Raw genomic sequence first — 18,357 nt, 5'->3', positions numbered from 1 at the left:
CTGCTACCAGGCCACCATAACTGTTGTGTACTTCTGACAAAGCAATGGTCTGCTGTACAGAGGTATGTCACTATCTACTGGGTAGTATGTGGCCATGTGACCTCTGCACCACCAGGTATTATGTGTCAGGACAGACTGGCATGTGTGCGTACATAAACTGTGTGGGCATATGTAGTCCAGTATTGTCGTGATATACCCATGTACATGGCTAGTAACATCCACAATGGGAAGCGTGGTCCACATGTCACACATGAAGGGGACATGTGTACACTTCTGGACTGACCACAAAGTGCCAGAATGTCCACATATATTGGTCATATCCCTGCTGTAGTCCACAGGATCATTACTGTGCTAGCAGTGGAACTGTACTATGATTCCCTCTGCTATCACACCTCCTCAACTGACATGTACAAGCATACCTTTCCTTTGCTCACTGCATGCACTCTCCTTGCATATCTTACATCCTACCAAAGCTCCATCATTCCCCCACTCAACCACTACCACTGTACTACTACTCACACCACCACCCATGTCTCACCCATACTCAGCTCCCCTCCCACCAGCTCAAGAACCATCCCTATGCACCCCCCACATATTCTACCAACTATATTACTCAAACGTAAAGCATCCCTACAACTTAACATAGTAACCCTCCCACCATATCTATTACCCACAGAGAACAATCATAAAATTTCCCTTATAAACAAACACATTCAAAAACTGAGAAAACTAATAATCTCATGCATATCAAAACTAGCCCTAAGTGGAGACATCCACCCCAACCCTGGCCCTACCATCTCCAACCCCAATCCTCATAATCAGACTAGAAACTACAACTTCTCCCATATTACAGCCAATAGAAAGCCAAGTGACTTCCTTCTAATAAGCCTAAATATTAGAAGTATATCCAACAAAGTCCATGAACTCCATGCCACCATAGACGTATACTCCCCAGATATAGTCATCCTGACAGAAACCTGGCTAAAACCTCACATTACCAGTGAGAAAATACTCCCTACAGGTTACGGCATACTAAGAGTAGACCGCTAAACAAAAGGAGGTGGTGTAGCTATAATATTTAAACAACATCTAAACATCCAGATCTTAAAATCATCAGCTCCACAAATAGGCAATGAAGAAATAATATATACCAACCTCAAAATTAACCGAAACAAAACCATCAACATAATTGGATGCTACTTCCCACCTGGCCAAAACATCCCTCCACTAGAAAACCTCCTCAGCTGGTCTACCCACCATCTCCCCAAGAAACTATCATCTTAGGTGATTTCAATATTGACTGGCAATCCTGTTCTGGCAACAATCCAACCCATCATGTACACCTTCATGGCTTCACCCAACTAGTCCAGTCACCAACAAGGATAAATAAAAACTCCAGCAAGCACTCTACTCTGGATTGGATACTAGTCAGTAAGAACCCCCAGTCATATATAACAGGCTGCTTATCAGATAGCCTCAGTGATCACTCCCCAACATTCCTACTCAAAAATACCTGTACCAAGCTAAACCTGTCATCTATCGTCAAATACGTAAAAAAATAAACTTTAACCCACTCACATTCATCTCATCCCTCAAAGAATGTAACTGGCATGCTCTAAAGTACCTCAGTCTAGATGACGCTGTTGAATCTTTTAATACTACCTTCCTGAACATCCTTAATTACCATGCCCCCATAAGATTTTCCAGAACCAAAGCACAACCCTCCCCATGGCTACAGAAAACCACTAAGTCAGAAATGAAAAACAGGGATAAAGCCTGGGAGCACTGGCGCAAAACCAAAACCCCCACAGCTAGACAGAAATTCCTAGACCTACGCAATAGAGTGAAAAAGCTAATAAAATGGGACAAATTCCAATACTACCAGTCTGCCCTAGACTCCTCACAACACAGCCCCAAACAATTCTGGTCCTCCATAAACTCCATCCTCCACCCAGGTAAAGTCAGTACCCCTCCTCCTAACATCCCTCACTCCTCAGAAAATATTGCTACCTCATTCAACACACACTTCACCCAAACCATACTATCACTAGCTAAACAACACAACCGCCCTCGCCTCAAACCCACACCTTTAACTAGTAATCTCCCCACTGCCTTCTATTTTTCTCCTGTTCCTACCTCCAGCATAAGAACATTCTTAACTAAACTTAAACCCACCAAATTAGCAGCAGACAACCTCCCAAGTGAGTACCTACAAATCGCAACTGATGCTCTGGCCTACCCAGTATCCATCTTGATTAACCGATCTCTGTCAGAAAGTTACGTTCCCACATTGTGGAAAGTCTCACATATAATTCCCTCCACAAAGGCGGACCTCTGCAGAACTAACCACCACCCCATAGCTATTCTCTCTCCACTCTCCAAAATACTAGAGAGATGCATACATTCTCAGGTCTCACATTACCTCCTTACTAACAACCTCCTTTCCAGTACTCAGCATGGTTTCCGACCAAACCATAGCACCACCACTGCCTTACTCTCCTTTACCAACACTATCTTTCAGCATAAAAACAATGGCTATCTCTCCTCTGCTACTTTCCTAGACCTATCTAAAGCATTTGACATGATCCCATACAAACAACTTATCTCTGTCCTCAATAACCTATCCTTCTCACAATCAGTCACCAACTGGTTTCAGAGTTACCTGTCTGACCGCCAACAATCCGTTGTATGGCAGAATGACATATCTCCCCAACTACCTGTCTCCATAGGGGTTCCCCAAGGATCCATCCTTGGACCCCTACTTTTCTCTGTTTACACCAATAATCTAGCCTCTGCCACCAAACATGGCACACTCATCCAATACGCAGATGACTCTACCATCATCTGCTCAGCCCAGTCCCTACCCAAACTGCAAAAGGTCACACAGGAAGCCTTTTCCTCTGTTGAAACATGGTTATCCGATGCCTGATTAATACTCAACCCAAACAAAACTAAACTACTCATCTTCAAACCCACCAAACATACTCAAAACAACTCTCACTTTAACATCACAGCAAAAGACAACACCACTATATACCCAACTGAACACACCAAATTGCTAGGAGTGGAAATAGACAATAAACTAAAATTTGACATTCACATATCCATGACCATAAAAAGTCCACAAAAACTAGGAGCATTATACAGAAATAAACAATTTCTCACCAAAGCAGCAAAGATTTCAATAGCAAATTCCTACCTTCTCTCCACCCTACTTTATGCCTCTCCAATATATACCAACCTAAGGCAATGTGATCTAAACAAGTTACAGACCTGCTACAACAAAATCGCCAAATTTGCCACAAGGGCTTCCTACCGTAGTCACCACTGTCTCTCACTTGCTGAACTGGGCTGGCATGAACTCCCTCACCTCCTTCAGTGGAATCAACTCACTCTCCCACAAACTAGTAAACCCATCCACTAAATGTCCCATCCCTCCAGAATCTACTCCAACCCTATCATACCACCAGACCACTAAGATCCAGCAACAAAAATCACTTGCAGATCACTAAAGCCAATAACTCTGCTGGTAAAGCACCATTCTCTTGCCATAGCCAAATTATGGAACTCACTCCCACCCACAATTACCTCCGTACCATCATGCACCAACTTCAAAACTTTATTAAAAGCACTTAAAAACATGCTGGCTATGCCCTTGCAACTCCCACTCTAATATCATCCACCCCATTCAACTACTACCTTTCTTTCACCTCCACTAACTACCTTGATGATAGCAAGCTCAGATGCTCATAAGCCTAGTACTTATTATACAGCAGGAACTTCTCATTGTTACATTTGTTAATGCCTGTTATGTACTTCACAGATAAAGATTCTAGTTGTCTACTGATGTACTATGTTCTTCATCTGTAAATATGTTGTAAGTAATTTCTATGTTAAATTGTTAATCACTATGTAATCCAATGTAACTACTGTCTGTTTATTTTACTGTGGAGCTTTTCTCCCCGGGCCTCCACTGAAAATGGACCCACATCCAGTCGGACACTCCCGGTCAACAAATTTAAATAAAATAAATAAATAAAATAAATGTCCTTAGGATGTCTGTCCATCGCCAATGGCACACATGTCTACAGCAGATGTGACCTCCCACACCCAACATATCTGTTAAGACAACCCCTATTACAGAAGCAACAGTCTACATATATGCCTGCAATACATCCATGACATTCCCTTGCACTACGAGGTTGAGACAATTGGTGCTGAGGTATGACTCCACTCCATGTTCTGGACATATGGTAAACATATATGTGTACATATTTATCCACATATCTATATAGATAGGTATATACACATATACATAGCCACATACATATATGGACATATACATATCCACATACATATATGGAGATATATATGTACATATATATATATATATACATATAAACACTCACATATATACATATACACAGCAATGATTTCAACAATTGGCTAAGCTTCTGATGTCATTCAAAGGGGATCCAGTATATGTCTGCCTGGGACAACATGATTGACAAACCATGATGCTTTGCCAGAGATGGTCTGCACCTGTTGCCCCTGGGATTCAGGTTACTGGCTAAAGCTCTTGCCACCCCCATAGTGCCTTTTCTAGGCAAGGTTCAAAGGACAAAGCTACCACCATAACAGATATAAGCATGCAAAACTGAAGGTAATGCTACTCAATGCTAGAAGTCTAAACCTAAACATGCAGTCTCTCTTGGCACAGCTAAAAATGGAGAACATTGATAACTGCAGTAAATGAGACCTGTTTCAACGCTCCAGAGAGCAGCCCTGCAATACCAGGCTACAACTCTTAGCACACATTTTGACCAACAAACCAAGACCACAACACTAAAGGTGGAGGAGTGTCCATATTCAACAAGGTTATTCACACCTCCATGCTAATTCCCAACACAATGCATCTGAAAATCTCCAGGTGCAACTAACACTAGGTAAGACTGCAGTCCAAATTGTAGCTTGCTACAGATCCCCCACCATGCCCCAAGATTCTCACTACACCTTACTAAACATACTGGAAAAAAGATACAACCAAACACCCTAATACTGGGTGATTTCAACTACCCTGCCATTAATTGGGAAAACTATTCAGGGACCAACACCTTTTCCCAACGGTTCTTGGAATTCATAAATTCCAATTCCCTGGATCATGTAATCTATTTTCCAACCAGGGGCTCCAATATCCTAGACCAGGTCATTACCAACATGGGAGATAGATGCTCCACACCAATGGTCACCCCTCATTGGTCAGGTCTGACAATAAAGCTAAGCACCGTTGACATCCACATCCCACCCCACCCCCCACCCCCAGGAAGGAAACCTCTGTAAAAAACCTCTGCAAAGCCAACTTCATGCTACTCAAGTCAGAAGTGACAAACATCAATACACCTGTGGAGATGGGAGCTGAAAGTTCAACTTCTGAATCCTACACTAAGGCACTGTATGAGCACATCCACTTGTGCATGTATCGTGCCATCCCAAATAGAACCAAGATGCTCTCCTCCAAAAAAAGGAAGCCAATATGGAGGTCCCCTGCCATAAACAAACTATACAACAGAAGGAAGAGACTGTTGAAGAAACAAGCATAATCCCAGGATGTAAACAACTCCCTTACCAGCCTCAGTAAGAAGCTGCGATCCCTCATAAAATCTACCAAAGCTAGTTATGTAAATGAAATTGCCAAAGATTCCAAAGACAACCACAAGGCATTCTGAAGTTATGTACAGAATCTAAATGGCAATGCTCAGAACTTCTCTGAGATACAACAGAATGACATTCAATATACTGATCCCAAGGATTTTGCCAATATCCTGGCAGATCAGTTTAGTGCCACATTCACCCCCCTCTTACCCCCTAAAGGGCCCATCTCAATACCAAAAGATTGCCATATTCCAGTAATCACGGCCACACAGGTAGAAACTGCACTCTCCACAGCTAAGAATACAGTATCCATGGGACCAGATGACATCCTGGGCTGTGTACTACATGAACTACAAAATGAACTGGCACCTCACCTAAGTGTCATGTTTAATCATAGCCTCACCTCAGGCTTTGTGCCCAGTGAGTGGCGCACAGCTACAGTTATCCCACTCCAGAATGGGGGGATCCACCTTGGATCCCTGGAACTACCGTCTCATCAGTCCGATGAGCCTGATCTGGAACGGCATGGAATGCATTGTCATGGAACCTATAAATGAAGACATTGTCAACCCTCAAACACTGGACCTCACCCCAGTTTGGGCTTGTGAAAGTCCAATCTTGTCTCCTGAACCTGATTGACTTCTTTGAATCAGTCTCCAGAGCTGTGGATGAGGGTAATGCAGTCCACACAGCCTATCTGGACCTCGCCAAGGCCTTTGACACCACCCCCCACTTTGGAAACATAAATAAACATACTAAGCTGCGCCATAAGTTCCTACGTCACTCGATGGGTTGCCAACTGGCTTACTGACAGAACAGTAAAAGTAGCCGACTCCAATTCCAGCTCCAGACAAGTGACAAGTGGAGTACCTCAGGGTTAAGTCCTAGGATCACTCTTGTTTGGCATCTACTTCTCTGAAGTACATGCAAACACTACAGAACTCTGGATAACAAAGTTCACAGATGACTGCAAACTGGGAGCCATTATTGAATCCCCAAATGATGTGGATATTCTACAAAAGGGCCTTACAAAAACAGATGCTTGGTGCCAGAGCCATGGGCTCAAGCTTAATGCCCAGAAATGTATAAATATCCCCTTTGGGAAATACCATGTACCCATGAATTACCACCTAGGTGGCAGTACACTAAACACCGAGTGTGATGACAGACTTAGGGACACAGGTGGACAGTGGTCTCACCTTCAATAATCACATTGCCACAACAGTAAGGAAATCCTGCTATGTGGCACACCTCATCACTAAGGGCTTTTCATCCTGAAAAAAAGGAGGTAATTGTCCTACTGTACTCATCCCTCATTACACCCATTAGAGTACAATGCCCCATTTGGTATGTACCTCATGAGCCATCTGCAAAGGATGGAAAGGCCACAGAAATACCTAACTAAAATAATCACAGGCTTAACGCAGATGCCCTATGCCGACCATCTAGAAAACCTCAAGATATACTCTATGTCATATTGTCTACTCAAAGGCAGTCTCTGCTTAACATACAAGGCCATGTCAAACCCTGGGTATTGACATCTGTAATAAGTGTATGTAATGACATTTACAATACATGCGTCTATGTGCTGTCATTACAGTAGCAAGGGGTGTGAGTGTCATGTCTGGGACACACAAGTATATGAGACCTGCACAGCACTGTTATCCATGTGAATGTGTTACATGCAAAGGTAGTAACCCAGGGTACATGCTCTCACACTGGCATGTAGTGTAACATGGTGGTACCACTGTTGACAGTGATGTCCCAGATATGGGTAGAGTGCTAAAAGTATTATTGAAAACAACCACACCTGCAGGCATAGCTGGACTCTGAGGCCTTACTGTTGTGTTCCTGGTGTGTGGGCTGCATCACCATATATATATCCCCTACTGGATAATGATCAGACATGTGGAATGTAACTGTAGAGTACCGTCTGTACAGAACATGTTAGTGAGGGCTTACAACATGTAGTAATGGCATACATATTGTTGTCAAACATCCATCTGTTGAGACATTCATCCTACTGTATAGCTACCTGCCAAGCTGATGTCTGTCAGTCTCTCTTCAGATGTGCAGATGGCAGGTATCCAGCTGGGATACGTACAGACAACCTTGGCTTGATTGACACTGACATGTCTGCCCAGCTGTGTACTAACTGGCACATATAGTAAACAATACCCTGTATGGACCTCATGCCATGGGTACCTACACTACACTACCACAGTCAACAGAACATGCTTGGGTACAGGTCTCCATCACAGACACTAACCATGTGTTGTAATACATGTTGTGATGACCGTGCCCTGGCCCAGCAACCAAGGAGCCACAATCCTCACCACTAACACCAGGGAGGTCATCTCATAGAAGAGAAAATGATAACTAATACACACAGTAAAGTACAATTTCCCTTAAGTGCACACAGAGATCACAGTCAGTCTGAGGCTGGTTGCTGTCTTGCTCTCCAGGTCCCCAGTAAGACTCCTCACTGGCACAACTTTATGGTCCAGATCTCAGCCTAGCTGGCAAGCTAACTTCCATTACCCTCTTTGTCCAACCAGTGCTTCGTGTCCCTGCCCAGGTAGCTGAAACACCACACACACACACTTTGAGAAGAGGTTATACAACCACACAGACCCTCCTGGGACAAAGGCTGTAACAGGTTCTCCAGCTGTGCCCCTTTACCCGGGCTATACGGTAGTAATTACTGCCACCACCAGCTAATAAATATTAGCTACTCAAAGGCCCTTAAAAGGGTGTCCAATTATTACTGTGCAATATTATTATCCAATGGTAGTATAACTAACAGTCAAGGCTTACTTTAGAGTGGCCTATTACAATAACCTCTATAAATATGCAATGTACTCTAGAGCTTATCTCTACACAAAGCAGACACAGGTAGAAGGTTTTAAAAATATTTAATAATAAATAATTAAAACACAAGACAAATCTACTACACCACAGAGATATCTAAGAGTTCAGAGATCACACAGAAACTTAAAATAATACAGTAGGACAGGTCTGATTTCAAAGAAAAATACCTAATTATTCTTTACTAGCTTTAACTATTCTTACAAGAAATCACAGTGCTAAAACTTACATGTGAGCATAAGGAAGAGTGCTGGTAAGTTGGATATCAAGATCAAAATGCTCCAAGTTTCTTGTGAGAAATAGTATTTAAACATTACTAACAAACATGTCTCTAAGGCCCTCCTAAATTACATAATTTTTGACACTTAGGTTTTCCCAGTATTCATATTGCATCATCTTAACACCTGGTTTGAGTTCTCAGGCCACAAACTTCATTATGTAGCAATCTAACACCTGCTCAGAACTTACATCAATACAAGGCATTTCACATGTATATTCTAACAGAAACTAGAGCAATAAAGCACCTTCCACATCTAAATTCTGGTCATAAACTTTAGCCTTAAAACAATGGGCATGAAACCTTCATCCAGCCACACTGGAGCTGAATTGTAAAACATTAAAGAGATTCATAAGATCTTTTCAACTTAAAAAGGCACATTTGAAATACTTGTCTTAGTTTTCCTTACAGCAGATGGCAATGTTGCCACAATCTTGAAGTTCACATTTTACAGTGTTTTCTTACATTTAAAAACACAAGCGCTGTATTTTACATTTATTTATACAGTTAATAGAATTATGTGCCAAATTCTATTTGACTAGGCTGGCAGCCTTCGCCCATCTCTTCCAAATTGGCACACATGTTGCATATATGTCAACTGGATCACCTCAGTGGCCATGTGTAGAATGCACCCAGAGGACTGGGTGATGCATATCACTCTCACCCTGATGGTCACCAAAGTGGTGTCTGTCGATAGATTACCTGCTGGCACATGGCAGGTGGCATGACACCAATGTACACACACACCCTACACAACCCATCTCTCCATGGACAATAGCCAGGTACACAACTATGACTACCTGCAGCAATGCACCACAGTACTGACATATGTGTACATGTGCATTACTGAGGAAAGCAGTGTCTGTGTTTTAGTACACCTGTAGGTAGGAATTCCATGACGGCCTTCATAACTACCGCAACACCCATTGCCATAGTCAGATGTGGCTGCTGCTGCATTGGACATGACATGTACCCTGTTACACTCCTCTCCCTAATGGCTACATGACCCTTGCTGCACCAGCACAACAGTGTTGTATAAATGGGCAATAGTCTGGCAAGAGTGTGTATGTGTGCATGTCTGCATATCTGTAGGGTACACCATTCCGAGGCCACATACTCCTATTACACTACACATTGCCACACAGTAGTACAGATAGTGTTGTTGCTGCCCATAGGTAAGGCATAGCAATGCAACACCCTACTATGCCTGTGGCATGTGCATTAGATGCATATCCTTGTAGTACCACTGTTGTGATATACAATGGGATGTATTGCAGTCATGGGCAATGTGTGATAGTGGGTATGCCAGAGTGTCATCATGGGTTCCAGTGCATACAATATCCACTGGGGGATGTGGGTGGTGTGTACACTGTCATTACACCATGGTACACCCGGTATATGTCCCATGTACCACTTTATGGTGACCACTGTCACCATTAACCGTACAGGTAGCTGATACCACAATACAGCCCAGTTACGCATGTGCTGTGTGCAGCCTACCTGTAACACATTGGACATACGGACTTGTTAGTTAGCACCAATAGGCCCAGGTCTCTCAGATGTGTGCCTGCCTGTTATATGTCTGTCAATGTGTATATTCTGGTATGTCACACTATGTATTGTCCATGTACAACTATTACATCCCCCATTACCATACTGTACATGTCTGTGGATGTTCTGCATGCAACATGTAACCTGGTACACACCTCACCCTAAACGTTGTGTGGTGTGTGCAATGAAAGCAACACAGTTCAGTAGCACTACATAAGTAGGTCACAGTGTTGCCAAGTAAGAGTGTGTGTGTATGTGGCTGGGTCTACATAAGGTTGCAGATTATACATGTCCCAGCGGGTCACCTGTCTATGTGGCACAGGCAATAACTGTTATACAAACCTGTGACATGTGTGCAACTGTACTCCAGATATATCACAGCCATGGTGTCACCACAGTGTCATAACTCTTGTGGAATATGACTGCAGACCATCTTCCTGCTGACACATGTACACCTACAACACAAATGGATAACATTATGGAGATCACAATCACCCAGTGTTACTAACAGCTGAAATGCATCATAGCTGGATGGCTACCCTACCTGACATGTATACATTACACATTACTCCTGATAACATGTTACACTGCAGTAAATTGCTGCACTGCATTACAGTCACTGTGTGCATCAGAACCATATTAGCCTATCTCTGCATCAGTGTTATGGATGACAGGGATATGGCACAGGTATCATATGCACAGAGTGTGTTGCTGGTTTGCCAGAGGTCGAGGGTGGGCCATACATTTGACACCATGTGTGTGGGTGAGGGGTTTAATTATTTGAATGGGGCATGGTGATGTGGTGTATGTTGGTATGGGGTTGCCCTAGGTGTGTTTGCATAGCGTGTGGGTATGCATGCACAGAGTTTTGCCATGTGGCTGCCCTCTACAGGTGTTTTTGAACAGCTGCAGACCATACCTGGCAGGGTGTGCTGTTCACCACTTCTGGCCATGGACACACTGTGCCTGCCATGGGTTCCATGGGCACGTCCAGGTACAGGCCTCAATGTACTGCTCTCCCCTGATGATGACAGATGTCCACTGGATCCAGGTCCCTCCTGGGACTAGCCAGGACCACGTGCTCATGGCCTGCTGTGGTGTGATGTGGACAGCGCTCCCCCTGCAGTGCTGGGAATGGCACTGCCACTATGGGAGTGGCTTGGTGTCCTGGCACGTCCACGTTGGCCGTCAGCTGTTGGTGTTGCTGGCCTACATCCACACGGCTATCGGCACACTCCCACCAAATGCTCAAGCATGGACAAACCACGGTCAATGAGGGCCTTCATCTCACCAAACCAACTATCCATGACCTCGGTATGCACACGGAGGGCAGCAGACAGTTCACGGAAGTTGTCACTTGCAGATGTGAGAGCAGCCCTCTGCAGCCTCAGATCCTGTCTGTTGTACAGTTCCTTACATGCCTGTGCCGCTATTACAGCCTGAAACATGCACCTGGTGATACCAGTTGTGGCGCTTCTGCCAGGGGCATGATGACCAGTGGCCCTACCACTAGCACCCTGGTACATATGCCTATGTGGTGGCCTGCCAGACATCCAGCTATGCCAGCTGTGAACAGACACACTAGGCATGGACACCACACTCTCTTGTGCAGTGCCACCAACCGCCAACTGTCCCTCAGCTATGGCCACTGGTGAGGGGGTATGTATAGGCACTGAAACTGTGTGCGGAGTTGGGGTGGCTAAGAGGGGGATGTCAAATGATGGTGCTGTTTTGGCTCCTGACAAACCTACCTGTGCCTCAACAGCAGTATCATCATCTTCGGTGCCTGCATGGACACTAACATCAGAATGCATGCAGGAGGGACCCTGACCCACCTCGCCACCTGTGGGGGAGAAATAGAAATGCACTTTAAGACCTGTCCAGCATTGCATAACAATACACACACACACACACACACACACACACATTTTACCTTAATACCTCCCTGTCTGTGATGTTACAGACAGTCCCATGTTTATTCCCATATGTTACCCATCAGGCATCACACCTGGTAATATACACTCATTAATACCACTCATTAATATTTCATTCCTCTAAATGCCTACACAAGTGACCACAACACGTTACTCCATTAACTCCTTGACCTGAGTGGAGTAGGTTTTACATGGTCTCCACTGCTGTCATTCAGTGTTCACCCTGTGTATGTTTGGACATTGTGAGCATGGCCCCTATATGTAAGAGACTACTACGTTCCCTCCATAATGTCACGCACTGGAGTGTCATGCATAAGGATTGCTCAGTACATGCCTGACATGCTGCTCAATCAACCTATCGTGTAACAACTGTGATATATGGATACACTCCCCAGTGTTGTTTATTAATTCCCCAATGCATCTGTAGTGCTGCCTATATTGGTTGTCATTCAAATATCTGCTGTATACATATTGAGGGTATACCTGGTATCTACTTTCCCTCCCAGTGCATGTTCCATGTTACAGACCTTATCAGACTATCAGCTGTCCTGTGATTACATATCAGACAAGTATTCCTGGTGTGTCATGTGTCAGTACATGTCCATGTACTGCACGATCCCAAAGGGAAGTACTGCCATATGAAGAATTCCATAATCACACATGTGCATACATGGACAACCACACACACATGCACACTCACATCCTACATGCAGCAACCTCCCTCCACTACACCAGATTGAACCTACAGATAAAATAACCACCCACCTACCCCCCCACACACACACACACATACAGCTGAGGTTGCACAATAACAGTCCTTCCATTACCCATCTGTCAACATGCATAACATATGGTACACAACAGCATGCAGTGCAGCTATAGTCAATCCATGCTAGCAGCAGTATACATGTGTGTGAGGCATGGCCTGTGTTAGTAGGTGATGTCCCTTCCCCTGGGAAACACTGCACCCATGTAAACAGTATTGCTGTGCACCTGTTATGCATCCTGCCATGTATGTGCACCAAACCTCATAGGTGTACAACCCATTGCTGAATGTGTAGTACTGTGTCAGTTCTGTCAGCAGTAATGCTCACAGCCCCTATGTTTTTCAGCAACACATACCTGGGATGATATGTGGACAGATGTAATTTGTGAATGCCTGATGTATGGTTTACAGATCTCAACATCAGTGGTGCATGTATGACCAATACAAGACTATTACACTGGCAACCATCAGACCTTACCGTGGATATGGGGGGTGCCCTACTCATGTCCCACAACTCTGCATGGTTGCAAGGTCTACTCATGTGCACATCCCTTGGAGTTCACACACTGCTGTCACTATTGCTGCTGAGTTAGGGTTACGTCTGCTACAGTTACTGAACCTGATTGTGTGCAGATACAGCTATTCTTAGTATCCTTAAGATCCCTGCTGCAGTGCACTGCTGTGTCATGATGACACACCCTCCACACCTCCAGCCTTTTTGCAGATGCTTGACAACTATGGCCTACACATGTCAGTTTGCAGTGCCCCAAACAATGGACACCACATGCAACAGCCTACTACCAGCTAATTATGTGGACCACAGAATTATGTTATGCCATAGTGTTGATCTGTAACAGTTGCTATTGTAATACAAGTATATTAACTGTTGTAGCACCATATGAGGGTGATGTTTCACACATGTCCTTACTGTAGGCTGTGTGTCCCGCCATTCTTATCATCCCAGTGGACACATTTTGCAATGACAGGATGTTAGTTATCTTGCATGTGTCTGATGTACCCTTCCGATACCCCATCATGGTCTCTACTGTGATGCGGTGCATTGCACAGTGACAAAACGTGAACATGTACAGCATGCAGTATGGGTAGATGTGTTTGATGTGTGCATGGAATATCCCATAGCTATTACATGCCCAGTGTATTGGCAAGCATGAACATAAACCATACTCACTAGCTACAGGCTGCTGCCTTGGTGGTATACTGGAGGGACCTACATAAGAGTGTGAGAGAGTTTATGTCAGTGGCCACAGCTGTGGCATTCATACAGGGTGGGTGCAGCATTATGGTACATCAACAGTACACATCCACAATACTACAGCTTATGCACAACTGTTTATTGCTACTATACAGCAACAGACTATGTATACAACATCTCAGATATGCATGACCTACCTGTACGGATGCGGATGCAAACACAACAGTGGTCTAAGGATGTGCCCTGGGGCCTTACCTGCATGCTCCTCAGCCAGTGTGTGGGTAGCACCCACCTTCACAATGCTCCCTTTCAATTGTTGATTCTGCAGGTGGTCAGGTGCCACAAGGCTGCTGAGTAGCTCCTCCACACAAGTCAGGGGTGGATGGACGACATGACCCCCCCCCATTGCAAGGTGATCCCCCGGATGGTAGCAGCATGCCAACAGACATTGCAAAGCAGGTCACTACAATGATGCCGGACCTGCTCATAACTGCGGTTATGCAGGCCGCATACCTCTCAACCTGGAAACATCAAAAATATGGACAAGGCCCATGAAAAATAGGTACAAATCTGTACGCTGATTAACGCAAAACTTGCATACATAATTATGTAATCCCACCCACTCAAATGAATTGTGGGATATCAACTTTCAAGCACAAACTGAAGGACAACCAAAATATGACACCACTACAGTCAGAACATACCACTATGCCAAATCAGCAGCTTCCTGAAAGACATGAAGACTGAAACTTAAATGGCTATCATTTAGTTAATTCAGTTCTCACTTCTCACCATCATAGCTTTCAACCTCTTAGCACAAAAAACCTGGACAAAGCCAATAATGGGGGAATACAACCCCAAAACAGGGACAAATTTTAAATACTGATCTTATAAACTTAGAAAATTGCTAGAATAAAAAGTTTGTGTTACCATTTATTTTCTGAACAATATGAAGGCTGAAATTCAAATGCCTGTCATTATTTAGTGAATTCAACCCTTACAAAGTAATTTACATGCATCTGTTTACTTATCCCAACACAATCTGAGTATGCTGTTTCATCTATAATACTAAAAAGGAGGGATTTCTGTCTCATGTTACCCAGGAAACAATTGCAGCCTAGCAACATTTAAGGCTCAGAAAATAAAAAGATATTGGGACGGATTCACGATGGCTTGCACGGAGTCTAAGAGTAGAGTAAGACTCCATGCAGCCATCATGTCCGATGAGCGATCCAGGAACAGCCTGCAGGGGCGTGCAAGAGTGCTCCTAAAATGGCTCTTACATGGACAGAGCTCAGATATGCAAATTACCTCAATTGCAGCCGAAAGGCATGCAAATTAGGTAGATTTGCAATTCAGGAAACCCGAACCTGTCCGAGTAAGAGCAGTGTTATTTGCAGAAATGTACTCAGTTGACAACTGAGTACCATTCTGCAAATAGCAAAATGGAGCCGTGACAGCTCCAAATAAAGGTTGCATCCAGTAGAGGAAGCATGCCAATGGCTAAATATATGGACAGTGGCAATATTTCCTGATGCAATATGAAAAAAGATAATTAATTTTTGTCTTCAATTTCCGATGTTTAAGCGTAGCGCAGCGCCGCGCAAACGAGTTGCACTCTAAAACCCAGAAAACTAATAATTAAAACCCACAAATGTGGAATTTATTTAAATTGTGAATGTACAATGCAAGGGAATGGCAGGCTGAAGACAACATGGCTACCGAGTAGAGTTTGCTAAGGGGAACACAGTCTAAGAGATGTAACCAAGCATTAGTAGGCGATCCTATGCAAATGAGGTTAAGGATAGTGAATCCCAAGTCTACATAGCAAATGAGCATAGTCAGTGGAGTGTAAGACTAGGATAAGGGGAGTAACAGAGTAGGATATAGGCGACATCACAAGGGGGGTATGTATGAAAGAATGTAAGCTCATTGGAGCAGAGTGGCATGTGTTAGCTGTCAGTTGCAAATCACTGGAAGAGGTGGGTCACCAGGTATCCAAGCTGAAGTCAAGTAATAGAATATTTATTGTACAGTAGCACTTTATTTTTATTTTTATAAATGTATAGGACTTGGCTAACTATTAGTTACTTGCTGGGACATCAGTGCTCTATTTTATACATGTTTTTATATAGGTTTTTATAGGGTAACTTGAGTTTTTTAGATATAATATGTCATTAACACAATTATTATTAGTGCTCTGTTTTATGCATGATCATAAATGTCTTTTATTAGCTCACGCGAGGTTTTTATAAAGTTTATTTACGTGCTTATTTATGCTGCTAAGTTCAAGTCTATATTTCAGGTATAATATGTTAGCATTATTTTTAACTATCTCAGTTGAAAGGTAATTGACAAATACTTGGCGTATTGTTTGTTTTCCATTGTCCATTTTTAAAGTTATTTTTCATTTTTGATTGTTAACAAGTGAATCGTTTTATTAATTAATTATCCAATTGTATTTTCAAATGGTTAATTGATTGGCCTATCTTGTGATATATATTAAGTAGATGGCCACACAGCATAATGTAACTTGAAAAAGCCTGGGATGCCAGGTAAAGCGCTTGTTCTTCATTGTCTTTGTGGATTATTAAAGCAACTTTGTTTTCTTTTCAACGGATTGGTTCCTTTACATTGGGATATAGAACTACTTATTTGACTGAGCATTGTCTGTTAACATCATTGACTGAAGTCATACTGGTTTACCATTTCAACGTAACCTCTTTTTTGTGAGTGGCAACAGGTCTAAGGCATTTGGTCCTCTGGGTTATTTCTTTTGGTTGTTTCTCAAGTCGCAGTTTTTTCCTGTAGGTATCCATACAATGGGTTTCTAAAGGATACTGTGATATGAGTCGTAGTTCCCAGTGGCCTGGGGGCTTTGAAGGAAAACACCTCTGTTCTGAGAAGTATGACGTTTCCTTTTACAAGTACCTCACCGAGATTACCTTGGCTGGGTGTGGGGACGGGATATGGTTGTCCAGTGAGATAAATGTATGGTCTGACCTTACCAATGAGGGGTATACCTCTGGTGTGGAACATAGAGTCCCCATGTTGGTGATGACCAGGTCCAGTATGTATACCCCTCATGTGGGGGTGGTGACCACTTGTTCCATAGCATTTGAGTTGATATATATGAGGAACCATTGTGCGAGGGTGTTGGGGTTTCAGTGGTATTCCCAGTAAATGTTTGGCTACTTCAGGTCATCCAATAAAATGTTATTTGTACAGACCTACATATTCCCCAGTGTTCTGTTCTAAGGAAAGCCGAGTGTGGTCCCTGGGTTTAGGAGTGTGGTCTGTAGCAGGCTACAACTTGAAAGGCAGTTTAGGCCACTGTTACTTACACATGGATGGTCCCCAATGATTTGTGCAGTGCTACTATCCTGGAGGTTTGTGTATCTTTGACGTATATGGATACTCCCCCCCTTTGTGGTGTGGCCTGGTTATTGTGTCAGAAAACCACAGTATGATGTGTAACCTGGTAGTGCTGGGGTGCTGTCGGGAGCCTCGAACCAGGTGACTGTTACTCCACAGATATGTATATTCTCCATACTGAAGAGAGCCTTGAGTGCGTGCAGTTACAGGTGTACACCTCTGGCATTGAGCAGCATTACCCTTAGTTTATTTTACCTGGTATTGTCTATGGAGTGGGTTTTGTCATGTGAGCCTTGCCTAAAAAAGGCACTATGGGTGTGCCACGTGCCTTAGCCAGTATTCAAAAGCCCAGGGGTGTCAGGTGCAAGGCGTCCCTAGTGAAGCAACGTGCCATGATGAGCATGTCATCCCAGGCCGACAGACACTGGATCCCCTGTGAATGACACACATATGTTAGCCGACTGTTAAAATTGATCATGTTGTCTTTATACTGTGGCATCATTCTTGGTGAGGGTAAGATGATACACAAGGTCAGGGTCATACCGGCCTGGCCTACATGATCATAGAGCTCCTGTGTGTCTCATTCATGTAGTCCAGGGAGGAATGTCTCAGGACATTCACACCAGCATGGACAATAATGGAGTCATATCTGTACTTGCTTTGTAGTGACCTGAGTGCATGTGTTATGTGACAGATCCTGGCACCCGACAGACAGCTTACA

Source organism: Protopterus annectens, chromosome 3.part1 (assembly GCF_019279795.1).
Source record: "Protopterus annectens isolate FY-2018-M chromosome 3.part1, PAN1.0, whole genome shotgun sequence".
Lineage (NCBI taxonomy): Eukaryota > Metazoa > Chordata > Ceratodontiformes > Protopteridae > Protopterus > Protopterus annectens.
The sequence above is the reverse complement of the archived record's forward strand: the minus strand, read 5'-3'. Positions refer to the sequence as shown.